Source organism: Eutrema salsugineum, unplaced genomic scaffold (genome assembly GCF_000478725.1).
Source record: "Eutrema salsugineum unplaced genomic scaffold, Eutsalg1_0 scaffold_11, whole genome shotgun sequence".
Taxonomy (NCBI): domain Eukaryota; kingdom Viridiplantae; phylum Streptophyta; class Magnoliopsida; order Brassicales; family Brassicaceae; genus Eutrema; species Eutrema salsugineum.
Genome location: NW_006256901.1, coordinates 10,380,193 through 10,401,069, shown reverse-complemented (window position 1 = coordinate 10,401,069; position 20,877 = coordinate 10,380,193). Strand labels below are relative to the sequence as shown.

At 41.1% G+C, this 20,877-nt stretch overlaps 2 non-coding genes across 2 annotated transcripts; both read left to right on the top strand.

The window, feature by feature from the left end:
• The first annotated feature begins 2,028 nt into the window (after positions 1–2,028).
• Positions 2,029–2,135, top strand: LOC112089987. Its single transcript, XR_002901347.1, has one exon. It is a non-coding gene; the product is annotated as a small nucleolar RNA R71 (small nucleolar RNA).
• An 11,264-nt stretch (positions 2,136–13,399) lies between these two features.
• LOC112090143 lies at positions 13,400–13,506 on the top strand. The gene has a single exon (XR_002901493.1). It is a non-coding gene; the product is annotated as a small nucleolar RNA R71 (small nucleolar RNA).
• The last annotated feature ends 7,371 nt before the right edge of the window (positions 13,507–20,877 follow it).

Sequence of the window (20,877 nt, the reverse complement as noted above, 5' to 3'; positions counted from 1 at the left end):
ACCTTAAAGGGAATCTGACCGTGGAAACAAGACCAGTCCGAATCATTGACAAGATGGAAAAAGCAACAAGGAAAAAGATGATTCCGATGGTCAAAGTCGTTTGGGAAAGTAACGGAGTGGAAGAAGAAACTTGGGAAATAGAGTATCGGATGATGGCTGATTATCCCGAGTGGTTCGAGGAATGGAACAAGGTTCTACCCCTTAGCCCGGATTCGAGGACGAATCCCTTTCAAGGGGGGAAGACTTGTAACGTCCCCGATCCGCAATAGGATCGCCGGGACAGACCATGGCCGTGAAGAGGGGAATAGTGACCAAGAGTCTAAGGAAAATACGAGCCATGGTCCGGAATGAGGGTTAAGTCTAGTTAATGTGGGACTTAGCCAGGAAAAAGAAGAGAAAGATAGCTCAGTAACGAGGGCCGAGCTAAAAAGAGTTGGAAAGGTGAGCTAAGCCAGTTGGACCAGCTGCCGGGAAGCTCAGCTCAGCTGGATTAAGAGTAAGACAGTTGGTCTAGCTGAGTGGCCAGTGAACTAGCTGGACTGGGGTGGTTATGGGTGGTTATGGCCGAAGGGTTGCAAAGTCTATGCGCCCAATCAATGCACCTGTTCGGCCAAAAACTCGCACCTGTTCGCCTAAAGTAGTTACCGCAAGGGAAAGTCTATATATAGACCCCTTGGGCCACATTTTCGGGTACGCACAGATAGGGAGAAAAAATCTGCCCAAACTTCTACCAAATCGTGAGACTAAGGCAATTCCAGAGAGGGAAATAACTTGACTGGCGGTGAGGAAACCGACCGGAGCGGCTGGTGCGGGTCGCGGAAGAAGAAGAAGGAAAGGAAACGCGGCAAGAGCAATCGACCGCGGGATTACTAAGGTGTGTTCTATTAGTAGATGCATATGTTTAAACTATCGCTCCGCCGGACGAACCGAACGATCGACCCAAGTATGGGCTAGGTCGATCAGACGGGAAGTTGCGGCCGAGGCGATAAGGATCCACTGAACGAGCCTGATGATCGGCCAAAGTATGGGCTAGGCCGGTCCGATCGCAAGCCTCGATTGGATTTATAATAAAAGTCTCCGGCCATGGAATTGAGATTGGGCCGGCGATGACGTGCGATGGGTCGTATGGATGTAGGCCGGATCCGGTTGGTGCGACGGTTGAGCGGCTTGGGAGACAGAACGGATCTCGCCAAGACTCGGCCTGTCTAAGGCTGATCCATGATCCGGATTAGAATAGTTTACCGTGGGTTAAAGTCGGGGTCGGGAATCATAGGCATGAAATGCATACATGTGCATAAATAATACTTAGCCAAAATAGCGAGTACTTATGATGTTGGTTTACAGGAAACGATGAACGCGGGAAGGAAAGAGGATAGGCGCGCAGACCGTTTAGCCAAGGATGATGGGTGGTGTGATAGAACAGATAGTTAGGATCATACAAACTTATAATAGCTTATAAGCAAACTCTTAAGTTGTATTGAATCCTTTATTATATCAATAAAATATCTGTTCTCTTACTTGTTCATTACATATTGACTCTAAACTTTGTGAATCTCAGAATACACATATCGAATATGACTTAAACAAAGGACTTGACCCTAAAATTGGACTGATGGGGTCGGATCCGTATAGCGGTCCGACCGGGAACAACCTCCACGGGCTTAGAGTCTGGGACCGGGAACAACCTCCACGACCCTCTTCACTGATGTTCTCAAAGCATTGAGAAGGTTCCTCAAACTCTCCTACAAAGTGCATTGGCTTTTGAGTAGCCAATAACACCTTTTCCAGCTTGCTTTCAAGTGTTTTAAGGTCCTTCTCATACCTCTGATCCCTGCTTGAACTCTCACTCCTATTTGCTCTATCAAAGTCTTCTTCATATGTGTCATTGATCATTGCTAAGTTCTCTACCAGCTCTAAAGCAGCATGAATCTCCTTCCCAGAAAGTTTCCATTTGATGCAGTATCCAGCTGGTTCCTAATCTTGGGAAGAGCCCCTCTATAAAGTGTGCTGAGAAGAGAAGCTTCACTAAACTCATGGTGTGGGCACTGGTTACTGTACCTCCTGAATCTCTCCCATGCTTCACCAAAACTCTCATTGCTATGTTGAGTAAAGCTGGAGATTTGGTTTCTCAGCTTTGCTGTTCTGGAAGTTGAGAAGAACTTAGACAGAAATGCTTGCTTGCATTGCTCCCAAGTTTGAATAGAGCCTCTTGGAAGATTCTTCTCCCAATGGTGTGCTTTGTCACCAAGACTGAAGGGGAATAATCTGTGTTTGAAGCTGTCCTCAAATACTCCATTTATCTTTGTCAAGTCACAAACTTTATCAAACTGGTCCAAGTGTTCCAAAGGATCTTCCATTGGCAATCCATGGAACTTGGAGTTTTGGACCATATTCAGCAAAGATGCCTTGACTTCAAAATTGTTGTTCTGCACCGGTGGTGCTTGAATCCCTGCTCCATACTGATGAGCATTGGCCTTGTCATTCTCTCCAACATAGACCTGTGGCGGCTCATATCTCCTTGGTTGATTTTGGAAGGCTGTTAGTGGTGAACTTGTTGTCTTTGCTGCACATTGGCTTGGTTCCTTTCCTGATGAGCTGGAGCTTGTCCCTAGTGGACATAGGCTTGCTGGTGTTGCACCTGTTCCTGCTGAACATTACCCTGATGGAACCCATGACCAGCTCCATTACCAACTCCATTACTAGCTGCATTTCCAGCTCCATTACCAGCGGCATTACCAACTCCTACCCTGTTGCACCTGAGCCTGTTGCTCCTCTTGAACCTGAGGCTCAATGTCAACCACTTGCTGTCTTTGATCTAAGGGACGAAATTGTAGAGAGAACGTCTAAGGGACGAAATTGTACCAAAATTTTAAATTTTTTCCAAGGCAAACAGAGTTTTCTCCTTTTGTTGAATTATTCCGGTAAAACCGCAAGTCTCCTTCTTCAGTGGCTGAAAACTGATGGGCTTGCGGGCCTAGTGTTGTTTTTTAACAAGCCCGTTGGTCCTCCAAAATTTTTAAATTTATAAAACCCTAGTGTCTGCAAGTGCACAGATGTACGTTGTAAGACTTAGGGTGTCGATCCACAGGAACGATGTCTAATCTGCAAGAAACAACAAACTGGGAAGTAAGCAAACTCATAAACCAATAAAAGATTTGGGGTTTTTGGTTAAGATCCTAAACTAAACCTAATCTAATATTCACAAGAGATGCAATGCAGGATGAAATGTTAATCTAAAGCATATCGACTCAAACTAAAGACTCTTAAACTCATAGGTGACGATTTAGACTTCTCCGGTTTACTTTAATTGATATATGGTGGCATTTCCAACTAGCTTCCGGGCGATTTATCTTCATCTGTTTCTGAGAATCTGCATTGAACTACAAAAGACACATGTATGATTAACCAACTGTCGTCACCTTAATCAACTAATCTCTTAAATCTAGCAATTAACTCTCCCTCTCATGCTAAACTTAAGATCATGCATTGGACACTGAATTCGCCTGCTCACATCTTCTCTATAGGTAGCTTTCGACTCCTAAAGAGACTATGTTCTTTTGAAGCTAGGTATGGATGATCTGATACAACACTCTCGTGGCTCTGATCGATCCTAGGCTCAGAGAATAGGTCATGAATCTACTCTCATGCTTTACGAATGACTTAGAAGAGATGAGATCCAGAATATGGCTAAGAACAATAGAAATCCTAATCGATATATATGCTTGTCGATATCTTCGAACAACTTGACTCTCTGGGACTAATCTACATGATGCAATGAATGATAAAAGACATAGAAGAATGCAAAAGAATGAAACAGAAAAGTTAATAAGATAAAAAGGAGGAAGAACAATGGATTTGGGGAAGAACCCCCATCTCCATCCCCTAACCCTAGAAAAACAAAGTTTGGTGGCTCAAAATCTCATTACAGGAGCACACACCCGTTTAGGGCTGCTGAACAATGTATTTATAGGTCCTAAGGTCTTCCAGGTCTCATTTAGGGTTTCTCTGAAGAGGAATGGCAAAATGGGCTTTGATGTTGGGCTTTGTGGCTCGTCCTAGGGTCCACCGGGGGTGAGAGTCTTCCAGGGCAGGTAAAACATGTGTTTCCCGCGGGTGAGAGTCTTCCGGGACTGGTGAACTGGGGCAACTTTTTCTCCATGTATCTTTTGATTGCACCGTTGGATCTTTGTGATTTAAAGTGCTATGGAAAGCTGGTTGTCTTCTCTTGATTTTCTCCAAATTTGAGATGGATCGGACAGTGAGAAAGTCTTCATTTCAGGCTGAACTTCTGACAGTCTGACTCTGAGCTAAAAATGTGGATTTCTTCCAATTTGCCACCATATTCCTTAAGTTTCCTTAAAAGAGCCTTGAAACTACAAATACATGGAAATCGTAATAAAAGTTCTTAAAACAAAGTAAAACCTTTGAAAAAGCATTTGAAATCAATGGTGAAAAGTGGTCAAAATCAGGTGTTATCAACTCCTCCAGACTTAAGACTTTGTTTGCCCTCAAACAAAACAAGATATAATCTGGAAAAATGTCATTCGAAAAAAATGAGAGGGAACTCAAAAATATCAGCAACCATGCTTCTAGACCTTAATTATGGACAATGCATCAATCAGATCAAGTCTAGCAAAAATTCTCACCAAAATACAAACATAACTAGTCCGTTAGTACGTCATGCGAAAATCCACACACTTAGAACTAACTTCCAGTCAACTAGCTCTTAACATTCATTAAAGGTTTCAGTGGTTCTCATCAAAAGGAAATTAAACAAGGCATTCAAGGTTAAGTATCAAAAAGGCTTTTTAATGGTAAGGCTGATGTGTTTAAGGTTACCTTTTTCTGGAGAGATAGGACATTATGCAAAACAGCTACAGAGGATGGAACTGGTAAATGCCCTGACAGTTTCAGTCACACTCTTCTTGCTTCAAGATTTCTGATCTCCTTTCTTCAGGTTCTCCTTATATTTCCCCCAAACTTAGATTTTAGTCCAGGCTGTGAAACCATAACTCCTTAAGTGAATACCTATTGCCTTGGCTCAAGTGATTTCGGCTTCTAAGACTCTTTAGGCTTTTAGATTCCTTTCCTTTCTTTCTTTTTCTCTTTTTTCGTTTTTTTTTTTTTTTTGATAAAAGGGGAAATTGCCTTTTGATTTGGAGTCTTAGGGAGCACTAAAATTACCTTTAAAAATGAGTTCTTCTGAGGCATCAAAAGATTTCTGGCACACTCCCTTCTGGTCTCTTTCAGTCTTTCTCTTGAGTGACTGAAAACTATGTTGTTCCTCCCTCTCCGGCGTTTTTGCACATATCTGTCGATATAAACTTAAGAGAGAATGCATGAGGTTTGAACATGAAGGTTTCGGTTAACGGTGTGGTACCAGCTTAAGAAGAACTGGCCATCTAGGACAACAAAGAGTAGTATCAATAAGGAAAAGATGTCCTAGATGTATATCATTATGCCTTCTTTAAAACCATTGATGAGAAAATTAAATGTCAAGATTAAGTCCAAGTAAAACGAGCTAGTATATCCTGGCAGAAAAAATCTTCATGAATAGAAGTCCTCCGGTGGGATTTAGTAGTGCAAGTACTCTAGCTACCGCCTCGTCTAGTACTAAACCTTGAAAGAGTATTTAATGAGTGATTGGTGTAGAAGCAAACAGGTTGGTTATCATCATTTGATTTTGTCATTTTTCTCTCAAAATGTTTTGACCTTTGAAAACACTTTTTGAAACTCAAAAGACTTTGAAAAGGTTTAAGAAAATCGAAAAATTTGAAAAATTTTAAAGAAAATGCAGAATGCAATGGCCCATGCAAGAAAAGGTGGTTAGAAAGGGATGAAATCCTCCCCCAGACTTAAATCACATTGCCCCCAGTGTGAAATAAATTAGGCAAGGATTAGAAATAGAGTATGTGAAAGATTTAAAAAATTTAAGGAAAAGAAAACTTACCTGGTGGTGGTGATGCTTGATCAAACTTGGATGCTAGGGACCCAAAACTGGTTTGAACAAGGTGGTGGTGGTGAGAGTGGCCAAGAATGAAGTGGAGGTGGCCAAAGGTGGAATGGATGTGGCCAAGGATGGATGGAGGTGGCCAAGGGTGGATTGAAGTGGCCAAGGTGGCCGGCTGTGCTGGCCGCGGATGAAGACATCCTGGCCACAGAAGGACATGCGCCGGCCGCGGTTGAAGATGTCGCGGCCGAACCTCCTTTGGCCGCGGTCAGCTCCTTTTCTTCTCTTTTTTTTTTATAGCATACTAAAGCCTGTCTAAAATAAGAAAAACAAAACTTTTAATAGAAAAAGAAAGCTTAAACAAAAACAAATAAGTACCTAAAATGGGTTGCCTCCCATCAAGCGCTTTGGTTTATAGTCCTTAGCTAGACTTTGCAAAGAAAAAGACTTAGTTCAAATAGGATCTTGTCCGAAGACAAGTCCTTTTCGAAATCCTCTTGTTCTGTCTTGCAGTTTCCTCATCACTCCAGAGTTCTTCTGGTTCAAATGTCTGGGCTATTTGCTCTCCTCTTTTGCTCTTAAGTGGTGTAGCTTCATAGAAAATGTCCTTGTCGATATTGGCAAAGGAAACTCGCCTGTTGGGCCAATCCATGATAGCTCCAGCAGTTGCTAGGAAAGGCCATCCAAGAATAACTGGATAAGAGTCATCTTTGGTCTTTACTATGTATAAATCGACAGGTGCAATGCAATCTCCAATCCTTAGAGGAATGTCTCGGGCTATCCCTCTTGGTGTTGCACTTGAATCATCTGCTAAGCTAATCTTTGTCCTGGTACTTGAGACGTGCTTAATGCCAAGTCTCAAAGCAGTTGCTTTGGACATCATGTTAATGCAAGCTCCATAATCACAAAGAATATTGAGGAATCTTTCACCTCTAATGTCACAAGAGATAAGAAATTGACCTTTGTCTTGAACTTTGTGCAGAGTTCGAACTGGTCTTTCCTGTGGGTGATCTGGTGCCTCAAATGTAGAATAGGAATCACAATAGAACTTGGCAGCATCAAACTCGATGATTGAATCTATGTATGGCATTTCAATCCTCTTAGGTGATTCATCCTCCACATCTATGACATCTGGTTCTTCTTCTGTGATCTTCATGCATGGGATGTAAGAGTCATGCTCCTCTGGTTCCCCAGGGTCTAGGTGATGCAGACTTGGAGTGAGATGGTGGTTTCCCGCGGGTGGAGACGTCGCATCCGCTGCTGAGAAGGGTCCGGCCGCGGGTGAAACTATCGCGGCCGCGGTGGGGATGGGTTTAGCCGCGTCTGAAGTCCTTGCGGCCGCGGTAAGGAACTCTCAAGGCTGCTCAGCTGCTTCTCCTTCTTCATCTTCCAGGATGTCTTCAGGATTATTCTGGGTGTCCATTGTGGGATCTCCTGCATCAGAATCGGTTGGTCTTTCTTCTTTTTGCTGACCATGAACAATAGAATTCTTCTCATGATTCTCAAAGATCTTCCTCACAACAAGGTTGGTGTCTTTTTGGCACTTAGAGAGATGCTTGATGTCAGAACTAGTTTCCATGCTCTTGTGCTCAAGCTTGCTCAGGCGAAATTCAATGTCTTGAAGTTCACCATCTGTCTTTCGACTGTACCATGAAGCGATTTCATTGGACTCCTAGATCTCTAGCTTAGCAGCCTTGGCATCAATGGATCCTTGAAGGATATCATACTTAGGGCAGCAATGTCTTGAGAGGCAGATCTTCTAGCGATTTAACATGGTAAGTGAGGTCATCAATCCTCTTGTACAGGGTGGCTTCCGTAACAACTTGAAAATCAAGGTATTGATTCAGCATAGCTCCTAATCGATTCAGTTGGAGCCTAAATCGATCAGCTTAAGCGTTTTGGTGCAGAATCTGATGAGGAAGAGGGTGAGATGATCGACGGTTCACCAGGTGTGGTGAATAGGGCTCATCTCGGTGGTGTGGAGGTTGCGAGTCTCCATGGTGGTGGTTCGGATTAGGGTTTCAAAGATGATGATCAAAATCACGTCTAGAGGGTGATTCACATATGCAGCGAGCTTCACACAGGTCGCAGGACCTTTGCTCGGGGTTAGGGTCTCTCCTTGAATGATCCATACTTCAAAGGTTTCTGAAACTATGGCAAACAGAAGAAAGAATAAGCAGAAAAAGAAAAAGTTAGGGTTTTTATGAATTTGGGTTACTTCCTATGTTGCTTTGGCAGAAACTCGACATATATAGTCGTCTGCGGCTTCAACCTCTCAGGTTAAGACCTCCAGCGACTTCATGCCTCCCCGGCAACGGCGCCAAAAAACTTGATGGGCTTGCAGGCCTAGGGTTGTTTTTTAACAAGCCCGTTGGTCCTCCAAAAGTTTTAAATTTATAAAACCCTAGTGTCTCCAAGTGCACAGATGTACGTTGTAAGACTTAGGGCGTCGATCCACAGGAACGATGTCTAATCTGCAAGAAACAACAAACTGGGAAGTAAGCAAACTCATAAACCAATAAAAGATTTGGGGTTTTTGGTTAAGATCCTAAACTAAACCTAATCTAATATTCACAAGAGATGCAATGTAGGATGAATTGTTAAAAGAACATCTAAAGCATATCGACTCAAACTAAAGACTCTTAAACTCATAGGTGACGATTTAGACTTCTCCGGTTTACTCTAATTGATGTATGGTGGCATTTCCAACTAGCTTCCGGGCGATTTATCTTCATCTGTTTCTGAGAATCTGCATTGAACTAGAAAAGACACATGTATAATTAACCAACTGTCGTCACCTTAATCAACTAATCTCTTAGATCTAGCAATTAATTCTCGCTCTCATGCTAAACTTAAGATTATGCATTGGACACTGAATTCGTCTGCTCACATCTTCTCTATAGGTAGCTTTCGACTCCTATAGCGACTATGTTCTTCTGAAGCTAGGTATGGATGATCTGATACAGCACTCTCGTGGCTCTGATCGATCCTAGGCTCAGAGAATAGGTCATGAATCTACTCTCATGCTTTACGAATGACTTAGAAGAGATGAAATCCAGAATATGGCTAAGAACAATAGAAATCCTAATCGATATATATGCTTGTCGATATCTTCGAACAACTTGACTCTCTGGGACTAATATACATGATGCAATGAATGATAAAAGACATAGAAGAATGCAAAAGAATGAAACAGAAAAGTTAATAAGATAAAAAGGAGGAAGAACAATGGATTTGGGGAAGAATCCCCATCTCCATCGCCTAACCCTAGAAAAACAAAGTTTGGTGGCTCAAAATCTCATTACATGAGCACACACCCGTTTAGGGCTGCTAAACAATGTATTTATAGGTCCTAAGGTCTTCCAGGTCTCATTTAGGGATTCTCTGAAGAGGAATAGCGAAGTGGGCTTTGATGTTGGGCCTTGTGGCTCGTCCTAAGGTCCACCGGGGGTGAGAGTCTTCCAGGGCAGGTAAAACATGTGTTTCCCGCGGGTGAGAGTCTTCCAGGACCGGTGAACTGGGTCAACTTGTTCTCCATGTATCTTTTGATTGCACCGTTGGACCTTTGTGATATAAAGTGCTATGGAAAGCTGGTTGTCTCCTCTTGATTGTCACTAAATTTGAGCTGGATCGGACGGTGAGAAAGTCCTCATTTGAGGCTGAACTTCTGATAGTCTGACTCTGAGCTTAAAATGTAGATTTCTTCCATTTTGCCATCATATTCTCTAAGTTTCCTGAAAAGAGCCTTGAAGCTACAAATACATGGAAATCATAATAAAAGTTCCTAAAAAAAAGTAAAAACTTTGAAAAAGTATTTGAAATCAATGGTGAAAAGTGGTCAAAATCAGGTGTTATCAAAAACCGCGATGATCCTCTTTCTCTCCGACGTTTTTGCATATATCTGCATATAAGACAATAAAAAACCAGAGTGCGTATGGTTTGAAAAAGGATGGGTGAAGGTAGAGAACTTGGTAAAGATGAACTAGCCATTCAAGATCAATAAATAGTGGTAAAAAGGTAAAGGAGTCCTGAATGTATGATTTATTTCCCTGATGTTATGCTTCAATGAGAAAATTAAGTCAAAATAAGTCCAGATAAAATGAGATAGTATATCCTATCATAAAGAATCTCCATGAATAGAAGTCCTCAGGTGGGAGTTCGTAATGCAAGTATTCTAGCTACCACCTAGTCAAAGCCTAAATCACAAAAGAGCAAAAAACGAGGAAATAGCGTAGAAGCACACTGGTCTAAATCATCATAGTATTGTTTTATTTATGTTGCTGGTTTGAAAACTTTTTTTGAAAAACTTTTTGAAAAAGATTTTTGAAATTTTTTATGAAAAATTTTATGTGTCCAAAACAAAAACAAATCAAATTTCGTTAGTAACGGATGAACGTCCTCCCCCAGACTTATTTCACACTGTCCTCAGTGTGATAAATCTTGGAAAGAATGGTAAAGAAAATAGAAAATTGAATTGTTTACGTGTACTTATCGTGTTGGAGAATGCTGCTCGTCTTTTGTATTTGTTCATCCTTATTAAAAACCTGAAATTAAATGAAACAAAAACAAAGCAAAGGAAATAGAAAATAAACGTCAAAGGGAAATAAATAAAATACCAAATGGGTTGCCTCCCAGTAAACGCTTGTTTTAAGTCGTTAGCTTGACGTTGTTGATCAATTAGACTAATTCAGGGTAGTGACACTCATTGATCTCTTTCTTCTTTGATGAAGGTGCATCGGTCAAAACCATCACTTCTCTCTCGTCTTCTCCTTCTTCTGCGAGATATGGCTTTACACGCTGTCCATTTACTGTAATTGAATTTCCAGCTTTATTCCATAAGACAATGGCTCTGTATGGTTTGACTTCCTTTATCGTGAGGGGTCCGGACCATCTTAAATGTAATTTTTCTGGGAAAAGCTTAAGGCGAGAATTGAAAAGAAGAACTTTATCATTAGGAGCAAAAGTTCGATGAATAATCTTCTTCTCGTGATATGCTTTATTCTTCTCTTTGTAGATCTTCGAGTTTTCGTAAGCAATAGTAGGGGTGATTAGCTAACCTTTCTAGCATTTGATCTATGAAGGGAAGTGGAGCATGATCTTTCCTAAATGCTGCATTCAGTTTCCGATAATCGATACACATACGATGTCCAGTGACTGTTCTTGTAGAGATCATCTCGTCTTTGTCGTTTTTAATGACAGTGACTCCTCCTTTCGTCAGGACAACATGAATTGGGCTAACCCAAGTGCTGTCTGAAATAGGAAATACTATTCCAGCTTTTAAAAGCTTCATAATCTCCTTCTTGACAACATTCATGAGGTGTAGGTTTAGTCTCCTTTAACTTTCGATTGAGTTCTTAACATTATCCTCTAGATTGATCTTGTGCATACAAATATCTGGAGAGATTCCAGGTATGTCATCAAATGAATATCCTAAGGCTTTTCTATGCTTTCTCAGCTCAGACAACAGCATTGTGGTTTTTTCTTCCGTTAAATCAGAGTTTATAATGACAGGATAAGTAGAATTTGGTCCAAGGAAAGCATACTTAAGTCCAACGGGAAGAGGTTTAAGCTTGACTTTAGGGGCTTTAAGGTCGCTCCACGGATCATTTATTGCTGTGGCAGTGTCTTTAGGAGGTGTAGGAATGTTTGTTTGGTCCTCAAGATTTAGATAGTTTAGAGGTTTCCTATAAGTTTCGGACTTATCAAGCATACGCGCTCACTCACTTGAAATTTCTTCAAGGAAATTGCGTTCATCTTTTGTGGGTGAAAACGTGACACTTAAAGGGTCGTCGAGAAGAAAATCTTCATAGACTTCCTCGATAATTTGTCTAACTCATTAATCCAAAAAATTTTGCCATCCAAAATTTGGTTTATTGAAACTTTTGCTCATGTCAAATTGCATAACTACACCGGCTAGATGAAGATCGATTTTTCCTTCAGGAACATTGATTATGGCTCCGGCTGTAGATAGGAATGGTCGTCAAAGAATAAGGGGATACCTAGGTTCTCTTTCTAGTTCTAGAACGTTTTTCGATTTTGACAGAAACGACTATTAAGATACCTACGGTTTGTTTAACAGAACCATCAGCTAATACTAAAGCAATTTTATTGGGCTGGAAAGTGTGTTGTCCTAAACGTTTTGCAACTGAAAGAGACATCATGTTTATGCTAGATCCTAAATCACAGAGAGTACGCTCAAAACCTACATTATTGATGGTGCAGGAACGTACAAAGCTCTCAGGATCGTCTTTCTTTTGAGGAATCCGGCTTTGCAGGATAGAACTACATCCATGGGTTATCATCATAACACCTTCTTCAAGAGTTAAAGAATTTGTTAGAATACCCTTCATGTATTTTCTTAAAGCGGGAATCATAGCGCAAGCTTCTACGAAAGGTAATCTCACATTTAATTGATCGATTAGCTCTTTCAGCTTAGCTTTTTTTTTTATCCTTCTACGGGGCTCTTAAGGCTCTAGGATATGGTGGTTTAGGTTTATAGACACGTGTTGGTGGAGGGAGAATCGGGCCTTCACCCGAGGACTTCTCGGGATGTATCTTCTCTCATACCACTTTTTTTTCAACATCTTCAATCGTGACTCTTTCTCTTTCTTTTTCCTTTTCTTTACCCTTTTCCTCATCTTCGGGATTTTTAGGAAATTCAGGCTCTTTGTAAGCTAGATCACTCCTAAGTGTGATAGCTTTCACATGATCGAAGGGGTCGGCTTCGCTTGAGCTTTCAAAAGAACCTTCACTTGACTCCTACTCAGAATTATCTGTGTTCTTAGACTTATCTTTAATCATTAGACTAAGGAGGGTGGAAAATTTATCATTGAAATCTTCTTGCATCTTTTTTATTTCAGAGCTAAGATCTCTGATTTCCCTAGACTTAGATTTTTCAAGCTCTAGAATCCTTTTGTTTAGATTTTCAGCTTCAGAAGAGGGAAACTAGGATAGGGAATGTAATTAGATTGAACAGCCAAGATTTTTTCGGAAGAAGATTTCCTGCGGTTGTATGACTCGTGACCATGGTGGAATGGGTCTTGGCCGTGGTCCGAAAGAATGGACCCACGGTGATCAGGTACGAAAGGGAAATCTTGAATTTTATAGACTTCTGCAGTGTTCACCATCTCTTGATTATAAGATTTCATTGGGTTGTTCCAACCATCAAAGTTGCACGTATTGTGTGCCTTGTTTGGTTGTTGCAATCCAAGTTGACTCATTATTTGATGGAGACACTTCATAACTTCTGAGATCTTTTAGTTCTTCTCAGGAAGTGCAGACTTGCCAAAGATTGCTTGATTACGAATACTTCCTGCCAGGTTCTTGATGAAAACACGAGCATCTTCTACAGATCTAGTAGAGAAATCTCCATTACTTGCAGTGTCGAAAGAATGTTGCAATTCTTGAGTTACACCTCGACAGAAGATACCCATCAGGTATTCGTCGGAATTTCCGTGGTGTGGACAATCTCTTTAGTATTCTCTAAATCTATCCTAAGCATCTAAAATATCTTCATCTTCTTTTTGTTCAAAAGTTCTTATCTTTTCCTTAAGAGATTGGAACGATTTCTAGTGTAAAAACAATTTAGGAAAGCCTCTCTACACTCTTTCCACGTTTTTAATGAAACAGGTTCTAAAGATTTTAGCCATTTGTTGGCATTGTCTCTCAAAGAGAATGAGAAAAGACTACACTTGTGGTAATGCCCATTTGCTGTAATGGTTGCACATAATTCTTCAAATGTCTCGATATGGTCCATCGGGTGTTCGGATGAATAACCATAAAATTGATTTTGTTAAACTAGGTGGATGTAGGGTACCTTTATTTAGGTTTTACCATCCTCTGGTAAGGCTGGTTGAATAGCTCTTCGATATCCCAAAAACTTTTCGAGTGAATCAAAACTTCTGATAAGTTCATCATCATCTTCACGTCTTGCTGATCCAATTAGCTCATCATCATTACAATCCGATCATCAAACTCTTCTTCGCTCAGGTCATCTTCAATCGGGTCACCATCCATACGATATGGCGGATCACCGAGAGTCTCGGGAACACGTTCCCAGTCTCTCGATACAAAGAAACCTGAAAAGTTCAAAAGAAAAAGTAAAAGTAAACAAGTGTTCTAATGGATTTAAGCTGAGATTTGCAACGAATCAAATCAAAGTCCCCAGCAACGGCGCCAAAAACTTGATGTGATTTTAAACGGGGTTGGTTGTTTTTATTAAGCTTCAGGTTTTAAATTTATAACCCCTAAATGTCTGCAAGTGCACAGATATGCGCTGTAGTACTTAGGGTATCGATCCACAGAGACTTAGTTCTTTCAGTACGAATTCACACTAATGCTTAAATCAGACTAGAACTAAACAATTTGGGTTTTTTGGTTTTGGGTGTCACTAAATCTAGCAAGTAAGTAAAAATCAAAGTCGAATGAAAGCAGGGAAAAAGCGAGTAAAATCGAAGACTATAAACAATGGTAAACAAACGCTGGGTTCAAGGGTATCACAGGGATTCATGGACTAAACCTATATTGAAATTAAGTAAATGATAAAGTTAAAGAACTACGTATGTTCTAGAAATCAAGGCACAGATGTATGAATAGCCTACTTTCGCAGCAATAAACAACTATCTCTCGCAACCCAACCAGTAAGTTTCCACTCTAATCCTCGAAGGGAGTAGATGCAATAATTGAACAAGACTCATCAACATTCATAACTCATCTATAGGTAGGTTTCCATTCCTATAGAATCATTGCTTGTTTCACCCTAGGTCAGATAATCAATGAAAGATTTCGCAACAAATCATATCAGATCGGCTTTTAGGTGCCAGCAGAGAATCACGCAGTAAGATTAAAGGCAAACAAAGAACATCTAGAAGATTATAAATGTTAAATCTATCGATTCATAGATAAGAAACACGAAATTCTCTTTGAAAAATCCCTTTAAGCCCAACTGGGAAACTACTCAAACATATTGTAAACAATCACAGATGGAGGCGCGATAATGCTCTTGATATGTTCATAATTTGCATCATTTAGGTTGTATATTTTATTTCAAATCATATCTTATTTCATGCATTTTAGGTTTTTAGGGTTTGTTTTAGGACTTAGGAGTTGCATTAGGTCCCAATGAGTCTTTGCATGTTTGGAGTGTTTATCAGGTGTATTTGGAGCTATTTGGAGTTGAAAAGGTGGATCCAGGAAGAGGAATGGCGATCAGGACTTGAAAGATGGTGAAAATGGGTTTTTGGAGGTTCTCGGCGATTCTCATGTACCGCAGGCAACTTTTATCGGCGATTTCCATGTACCGCGAGTGAGCCCCTCGGCCAAAACGCGTACCGCTGCTAAGGTTTCTCGGCCAAAATTTCCGGGTAAAGACCCATCTCAGAAATCGCGTTACCCGAAGGTCTTTCTAGTCGATTCAGTTGTCGAGTGTTTCATCAAAGTTGGAGAAGATTGGATCATGGTTCCAGAGCAGGGGTAATCATATCATTTGGAGCCGTGAGCAGAGAGTTAAGCTCGTCGTAAGGCACCCCTGTCTCGCTGCCGTTTTGGACCGACCCAACGAGCTCCGAAGATGCGAAGGACGATGCAATTCCAGACTGATTCAGTCTACAGGGCCTTCATCAAGATCCTAGAAATTTTAGTCCTATTTCCATAACGTTTTAGATCATTCAATTCGGAGCTATGAGTAAGAAGATAACGTTTCTGGAATGGACGCATGTCTAGAAGCTTCTCTCTGACCGTGTCAATGCACTGCGAAGATGAGCCCTCCAGGGAACCTTCCACTTCCCAAACGCCGAAGGTTCCTTTACCAAAGTTGAAGATGTCTGAGGTTTCGGTCCACTGAAGTTGGAATCGCACCATTTGGACCAGTCTCTTGGGAGTTACTCTCCCACGAATGTGAAGTGGTCCAAGGAGACCTGAGGCCTGCGAGATGGTCTTGCGACTTGGTTAACTCGTAATGCCTGGAGATTAATTCCTGGGGGTTGAGCTGCGTGTTGAGATGTGCGAGTAAGGTATCACTGGGTAAGGTCCGATAGACAAGACTTTTTAGGGTCTCAGGGTTATCAATCCCCTTGTCAATGTAGCACAAAGAGGTTTATCAATCCAGATGTGGTGTTAGACACTAAACTATGTGATCAAGTTCTTAATTCAAGCAAACAAGAGTGATTTTTGTTAACTAATGACAACTAACAAACTTAAACAGGTTTAAAGACAAATGACAATGACAAATGATGTGAATATGATATGATGGAGGCATGAGATTCTAGACATGATAGTTGGTTAGGGTGCTTTGGTGCTAAACTAGAAATGCTAATGACAATGATGAGACATGATTCAAATGATTAAGAACTCTAATCTAGGTTAATCCTCTCATGAAGGTATTAACCCCTATACTAATCCATTTTCAAACCAAATTCCCATTTGTGAAATATGAATCAATATGCATTAATAAACAGTTCTCAATGATCATTCAAGCAAATAACAATACATCATCATGCAGAAAAATGCTTAAACCTCTAATACAACTCTTTCAGGAATTTCATCAAACACTTTTGGTGCATGAAATTCCCAGAATCTAGATCTCAAGTGATTATCAAGGATCTAGCATAGAGAACAGTTGTTTAGAGAAATGAATCAATGAATCTAGCCTTAAGAACTCCTAATCTAACACTTTAGCACCCTAACCTACACATCTAGAACCTCATTAAGGTGACTACTCACTAATCATAATCAACACACTAGATCCTTTGCAAGATGTGTTGTTAATCATGATTAGAAGTTTGATTTGATGATAAGAAATGATGAACAAGATGGAAAGAAACTTCAAAATCGATCTTAAGCTCTCTAAAACAAAGTGTATTCAGTAGGTTTTCACCAAAGGGGAAATAAGACTAAAAGTAGATTCCCCCTTCTCTACAAATTAGGTCTAAAAACCTTATAAAGGAGGCTTGGGCGAACCGGGTCAACCCGGAACAAACCGGGTACTGACCCGGCCTTGGTGGGCAAAGATGGGTTTGCCACGGTCTGGTGTGTTCTTGGTGTGACCGTGGCAATCCTGACCGTGTCAAAGTCTTCACTTGTGTTCTTGGTTCCTTTTGATGCCACGGTCTGATCAAGCTTCGTCTGGAACCCGTGGCAAGTCACCATGTCAAACGCCGAAGATGTGTAAATGTTGCCACGGTCAAGCTCCTAAACCGTGGCATTCAGATCGTGTCAAAACCCGCATGTATGTGAAATCTTTCCCAGCCAAGTATTTGTTTGCCACGGTCAAGTCTCAGACCGTGGCATTGAAACCATGCCAAAACCCGAAGCCGTGTAAAAGTTGTCTCCAGCCAATTGTTCATTTGCCACGGTCAAGTCCCAGACTGTGGCATTCAGCTCGTGCCAATCGCCGAAGCTTTGCAGGAGTTGCCACGGTCAAGCCTCAGACCGTGGCATTAAGGCCGTGTCAATCGCCGAATGGTTGCAAAGTTCTTCTCAGCCAAGTGTATGTTTGCCACGGTCAAGTGTAGACCGTGGCATGAAGATCGTGTCATTTGCCGAGGGTGCACAAAAGTTGCCACGGCCAAGTCTGGATCGTGGCATTCCATCGCGGCATGTTTAACTTAGTCATTCTGGGCTGTCTGAACCATCTCGCATTCCGGAGAGTGTAACTTCCTGGACACTTGTCCGAATTGAATGATTTCGGTTGCAGAAGACATAGGACTCATTTATCTCCAACTTTGGTGAAGGAAGCTTCGGTGCTTGGGAAGTGTAAGGCTTCCTGGAGGGCACATCTTTGCAGTGCATGTACACGACCAGAGAGAGGCGTCTAGACATGTGTCCATTCCGGAGACCGTATCTTCCTGCTCATAGATCCGAATTGAATGCTCTTGGACGTTCTGGAAAGACGACTCAAATCGGCCTGGATGTGCACCGTCCTTCGCATCCTTCAGAACTGATCTGCTCGGTCCGGAATACCTGCGAGATAGGGGTTCCTTCCGACGAGCTTAACTCTCTGCTCACGCGTCCGAATTCCACGATTCCACTTGCTATGAGACCGTGATCCAATGCTGTCCAACTTCTATGAAGCACCCGCCATCTGAATCGGACCGGAAGGTTCCCCGGACAGGTGATTTCTGAGACATGTTTGCACCCGGAGATTTTGGCCGATACACTTCACTCGCAGTACATGAAAATGGCCGGTAAAGCTTCCCGCGGTACATGAAAATGGTCGGTAATACCTTCCTGGCCAGCGAGAATGGCCAATATCCTCCAAAGACCCAATTTTTCCACTTTTCAAGCTTTGTTCACCATTCCACCTCCTGGATTCATCTTTTCAGCTCCAAATTCACCTGATAAACACTCAAAACATGCAAAGACTCATTTGGACCTAATGCATCTCCTAAGTTCTAAAACAAACCCTAAGGACCTAAAATGCATGAAATAAAACATGATTTGGAATGATTTATGCAACCTAGATGATGCAAATTATGGACATATCAACTCCCCCACACTTGTCCTTTGCTTGTCCTCAAGCAAAAAGAGCAAATGAGAGAAAGAGGTTGTATGCATTGGGAGTTCACATTTCCTTTTTGAGAGAATTGATCACACTGAGAATTCAAGTTCATGCTCAATTATGCAATGCAAAGCCATACTCAGATATATATCAACTCAACAAGGAATCTCCACAAGTTCTTCTCTCTCTCAACTCTTTAACATTCATTAAGCTTTTTTAACAAGTGGATCAAATGGTGCATTGTTTAAACAAACATAGTTTGGCTAGGGTGAGGTTATGAGACTAAAATGATCTCATCAATGCTTGAGTGGGTTCAATGCAGCAAAAGGATCTCTCAATGAATGACCAAACTTTGGCAGAATGCTAAAGGTAAAAGGCAACCTATGCATACAAGGGCAAAGACTCATCCCACCCCACACTCTACTCAAAGTTTCCTCACTTGCTCACTTTTCACACTCATTCTTCTCTCACTAGGGGACTCTCTTTTCTTTTTCATACACAAGTCTTGGAGTTCAAACTTTACATAGCTCTTTTTCACTTTCTTTTGTAACCTCTAACCTCTTCTTTTTTTCTTTCTTTTTTTTAAAACATTTGAGCTCTTTGGCTTCTTTTCTTTTCACTTAGAGGCTAGACTCTTTCTTTTCAAAACACTAGAGCTCACTTTCTTTGACTCAAAACTCCAAGACTGATTTCTTTTCTTTTCCATTCCCCTAGTTCTCACCATTCTCCTTTCATTTCCACTCATCTCTCCTTTTTCCACTCACCAACAAGTATTCCCCCACACTTAGTTCTTGCCAAATCTCTCAGCTCCATGATGATGGAACTTAGCACTCAATGAGACTTGCCCTTGTCTCCCTAAACCTAACACTTTCTGCTAACTTTGGTCCAAGGTGGCCTCTCAATCACACACAAACAATTGGCTTGAAAGAAGGATGGGTTCAGGGTGAGGAAAACTGATCTATTATGCAGATTCAGCTATTTGAGCTAAGGAAGAGGATGGTAAAAAAAAACGGATTCTAGCTCAAATATGTATATTGGTATCCACAAGCTTGTTCAAACAATGCACCAAATGATAATTTCAAGTCAAGTTCAGGGTTTTCACTTAATTAGAGTTGAGTTCAATTCAAACTTGTTTCTCAGATTCAGATCATTTTAGACTTTGCAAGCACAGAAAAAGATTCACAAGCATATTCAATTCAAGTTCTCAAAGTGATGTACTCTCTAGAAAACCTATCATTACTCCCTGCAAGATGCAACCTACATGCATATGCAATCTAGACTCAATCCTAAAAATGAGAATGCAACTACATGATCATTTTTTTTTTGTGTAAATATTTTCAGATTTTTCCATTTTTTTGGTTTTTATATGCACTTAGATGAGACTAAATGAATATGCAACTAGAATATGACTCAAGACTCAAAGTGTAAAATAAGAAAAGAGAAAACATGATTAGTAAAGGATGAAACTCCTCCCCCACACTTAAATAACACAGTCCCTTGTGTTATAAAAGCATGAGAAAGGAGTTAAAACAAAGTAAACAAGGAAAATGCGAAAAAAAAGAAAGTCTACATGCTATTTACAAGGTTTTGAGTGTTTACCTCAATCGCTGAGGTCTGATCCCAAGTAGTGGGATGGGTTGGAGGGTGAATGGCTGAGTTGTATAGCTGATCTTTTAGGACAATAAAAGAGACATTGTGCCTTGCTGTGAGAGTGGTGATGGCTGGGTGTGGCAACAGAACATGAACCTTTTCATCTTGTAAGAGCTTGAAGGTGTACAAGAAGTTTTCACCATTGCTTGCTTTTAAAAACCCAACTTTGGTGAGGGTAGCTTCATCAATCAACTCAGGCTTGGCCTCAACATCATCAAAGACAAAACCTCTTGCTTTCAGAATCCTTGTCACTAGCCATCCATTGTGCAACTTAGTGAGCTTCTTTCTTTTACCCTCACTCCAAGCAATGTCCTTGTAAATCAGCATTTGACGTGCTAAGAATGCACCACTAGAAGGGATGTAATGTGGGAGGGCAAATTCTCTCTTGCTCTTTAAGTGACTGATAAGGATGAAGACCCATACCCAATAGCTCCATGTCAGCTAGATGCACCACTCCATCATTGTGCTTGGTAAAGAACATTTGGCAAAGCACCTTGTGAGCATATCGGATTGCTGGGTTTCTTATCCATGAGCTCTTGCATCTTCCTCCTCTGAAGCTTCCAAAAGCAATTGTGTCCCACAAGTCAGTGATCATGTGATCAGGGTATGTGAACTTCACTGTCTCTTCTTGTGCAGGTCTTGGAAAAGCAAAGATCTCATCAAGTTCTTTGAAGCTGACATGGTGTTGTGCATCATCTATTGTGAACTCTATGTGCCCAAGACCATTGCCCTCATTGATTCTTTCATCTCTTGGGCCATATCCACAAACTTGAAGGGATGC